The following is a 4224-nucleotide window of genomic DNA, read 5'->3' on the forward strand; positions in this document are numbered from 1 at the left end:
GGCCCGGTGCCATGCTTGGGGCCCGGTGGCGTCATGCTCGAGCCCCGTTCCCCGCCACCATGCCCTGCGCCCCGAGCCGGTGTCCGTCAGGCCACGGGAGCGGAGCCCGCCCGGCTTGAAGTTAGAGCAGCGACGGGCAAAACGGGTTCATTCTGTCTTCCCACCTTCTCCAGACCATGCCCTAGGTGGCTGCTGCTTTCAGCTGCATTACATTTTTAACACCTCTGTTTTCCGAAATGTGAATGAACCCTCAAGGGAAACGCCTCAAGAAGAAGATACTTGTGGCAATCTTTATAGAGAAATTACAGAGATATTTCTCTTTTTTTTTTTTAACCCCTGTGAGATATTTGAGACCACGTGAAAGCGGTTCCCCATCAGATGTGAGATGACAAACAAGTGTTGATTCAGCAAGGTGCTGACTCTCGCTCCTACCTCCTAGGCCAAAACTAGCAACTATTTCAGTCACGTTAACTTCAAAGCCATTATTTTAATCCTTAACTATCTGGCTGTATCAGTGCCTGGCTTCGCTCGGAGCAGTGGCCTTGAACCTTCAGACGTATCTGACTTCACTCGCGTGTTTTGTAGGAGTGACTTTGTATTAGGTATAGCCTTGGAAATGGAAATTGGAACACCTGGATTTATTTTCCAGTCAGTTATGTTACCACTTGCAAATTGTCCCACTGATACTGGAATTCTTTCAGTGATAAATTTGGATATATATGTATGTGTGGGCTTAAGGCTTTAGCGGGTGAATATATATTCTAGCTTGTGTGACAAGATAGGTGTGTAGTTGTGGCCTTTTTCACTCTTTACACATACTGGTTTAGGGAATAGGATTCCTAGCTGCTATGAAATTAATGATAATCTGTAAACTTGTAGTTAGACTATACAGAGAAATAAGAACTTCTGCTGGCTAATTAGTGTCTGATATTTTGCCTTCACTTAATGAATAAACTAGTTGTACAAGCTTTTCTTCCTTTTACTACTGCCTGGGTCATCACGGTTTGGTCCCCTTTGTGCAGAGGTTGTTGGAGCTGCTGATAGGGCAGACTTTATGAAGGAGGGAGGTACAGGGTCTGCTCTCTGGACCACACAGACACTGGAATAAAGTTTCTCTGGTCACAGCACTTACATCCCTTACTTTGCTTTCTTGCTTGCCATGGCTGCTTTCCCCCCTCTCCCATCTTGGCCTTTCAGCACACAAGGCAGATTAATTAATATACAAAGCCTCTACATTATTGCAGATCGAGAAGACAGGAGTGAAAAACTGTCTGTTCTGTGAACTCTACAAACAGCTCTGTTCAGCTATCTGGAAGAAATTCTTCCCGGAGAGGGTGGTGAGGCACTGGGACAGGTTGCCCCGAGAAGCTGTGGATGCCCCATCCCTGGAAGTGTTCAAGGCCAGGCTGGATGAGGCTTTGAGCAACCTGGTCTAGTGGAAGGTGTCCCTGCCCATGGCAGGGGGGTTGGAACTAGATGATGTTTAAGGTCCCTTCCAACCCAAACCATTCTATGACCTTTTTATAGTCTCCCCTTCCTCTGTCTATGCTGGTCCTGTATGATCTGCTTGTGCAAGCGTGGTGTTACGGGTATGAATGGTCTCCTTGTATTCAGGTGAAGTGATTCATGATAGGAAAGTTAACTGTGTGCCCCAGTCTCCCCAGAACTGGCTGTATTGTAGACAAAAGTGTGGCTTAGAGATACACAAACCAGGTCTAAATAAGGAGTGGAAGCAATAAACCTGTGCCTTCAGTTTAAACAACCAGCTTTATCCTTTTGCTTCTTTTTTAAAGCTACTAGTGTAAAAATAATTGTGTTTGATGTGGAAAATACAATGAAACTACATTCTGTCATGGGATCTGTGGGTGCTACTTCCCTTAGAATAACAACAATGGTATAGGATTAAACACTGGGGCTGCTTGTTTTGAAAATAAGGCATTATGAGAACTGGTCTGCACTTTGGATATTATGTTGTATCTGTTTCAGCCTCCCCAATGATTTCTGTTTGTTTATAATAATTTTTATAATCCAAAACCCCATACAGGCCTGTTGCTATGGAAGAGATAATAGTGGTAGGTTTCTTGTAAGAGATGATGAAGACAGTGATCACAAGGCCTAAAGCAAACAAAAATGTAGCTATTCCTCCTACCTCTGATTGCTTCCCATTACAGTCATTTTAGTTCAGACTTTTCATGACTTTAAAACAAAAACCCTCAGTGCAGATAGGGTACATGCTAATCTCATGACGTTTTTAGAACTCTCTGATGAAGAAGCTCTTATAGTGAAGTAGTTGTGTCATCTCAGAACATTTGTACGTGGTTGGTGTTCTAAACTAAATAAAGCCATCCAGGAAGGCTGGTTTACTGTTTGTTTTTTTCTTTTTATTTACCTCAGAGGTGAAAAGCAGGTTAATTTGTCATTTATGCTCTGTGGCTGTGTTAACAGAACTAAGTCACTCCTGCGTACCATCCAACAAACCTTTCTGCTGTCATAGCTGCAGTCAGGAGTGACTGCACATCTGGAGCGCATTTCCTCTGCTGCAGGTATAGTCTGAAAACCCCAGATCCAGCTGATTTTATCAGCTGAAGTGTCCCTTGAGTCAGCATTTTGGCTGTCACTAAAGGAAACAACTCTCCAGATAATGACTGTTAGTTACAGGTCTGTGTGAAAGCCAGCCACCTATGTGTTTATACACAAGCTCTGCTGATCCTGTGTTTAGAGTCCAACAACATGTAACTGAGAACAGAGTTTTGTCTGATAGTGTGAAGTCAAGTCCTTGACTGGCAGAAAATGAGGACACAATTGGAGCAAACAGAATGGTGTTTAGGTACCAGATATAAAAACGTGATGGTAGAGCTGTTGTTAAAGCCCTGATGTTTTAAACATGGCTTGCAAAGAGGATTGATTACAAAATGGGCCTGTGCCCTTGTTTGTTCCTGTCTGATTTGTAGGGAACCCTTGAGATACTCTAAAAAGCTTTTTATTCGGTTTTGCATTGGAGATTCAGAGGTTGCTTTCTTGGGAAAACTCAAGTTTCAAAAGAACTGGTCAAGTTTTGACATGATGAGAGGAGTCTTTTGAAACTTTGTTTGAAACCAGATTGTTTAAACCTCTTTAAAGTGTATTATATATTCCTACACCTCGTGTATCCTTAGGTGAAGGACACCTGTGGTAATGAATGTAAACTTCCCGAAGAAAGAGGCAAGAATTCCACAAGACACCTCTGCAATCTACAAAAAGTCCAGGGAAGATGGGACTTCATGTTCCCATACAGCTAAGGCTTTTAAAAAAAAAAAAAAAAAAAAAAAACCCAGAAAAAATTTTTAAGGAAGAGCAATTTTTTTTTTTTTTTTTTTTTAACCAATCCTTCCAGATTTCATTAAAAAGCATTCACACATAGGAAGTAAGGATGCGCTTGGAAATGTGTTCAAAGAGTATCCAGTGCTATGGATGATAAACCCCTTTCTGCTGAGTAAACTGCAGCAACAGTGCCCTTGTTGCATTTTCCTCCAGGAGGAGCCGTGGGTGGTTCTGACTGTTGGCAGCTCTCAGAGGTTAACAGTGTGACTCTTTGTCTACTTTAACTGGTTATGAAGGAACAGGTGGTTTTGTTTCCAGTGGGATTTTCTGTGGGAAGGCTGAGATACTTCAGCTAGCGTATCTCTTCTGCTGTTTGGCCACAAGACTGTCAATTGGGCAGTGAAGACCAGAAGGCAGCTCAAAGAGATCATGTACTCCTCTAACTTGCTCAGTCCTGATAGGTGTTTAGTTTTCCTTAAGGACCTCCACAGACAGAAACCGTGTGGTCGGCCCATCAGTCTGCTCCAGCAACTTCTCTTTGCGTTTCAGGCTTTAATCTAGTTCCCTGGTGAGCTCTTACAACCCTCACGATGTCCCTGCACTCAAGGAAGCACCGTCCTTTCGTGGTCTCTTTCAGCTATTGCCTCTGCCATTCCTGGGGATGTCCTAAGACAAAGGAGAGGTGGCTAGGGCTTGGTGTGAGTTGTAGCGAACAGACCTTTGCTTGAAAACGAGCCAGCCTTGCGGGGTAGGACAGCACCTTCAGCTCCTGTGAGTGAAGTCCTGTTCTGAATGAATGTCCGTCTTTCGTTCCCAGGAATGCTGCGCCTCTGGCATTTTGTTTGCCGTGGCAGGTATTTTGGGATAGAATATAGAAAGCAGGCCATGCCCTGCTTTCTATATGTACTGCTGCAGAGTAGGAGC

The sequence above is a fragment of the Eurypyga helias genome, unplaced genomic scaffold (genome assembly GCF_000690775.1).
Source record: "Eurypyga helias isolate BGI_N326 unplaced genomic scaffold, ASM69077v1 scaffold13752, whole genome shotgun sequence".
NCBI classification, from domain to species: Eukaryota; Metazoa; Chordata; class Aves; order Eurypygiformes; family Eurypygidae; genus Eurypyga; species Eurypyga helias.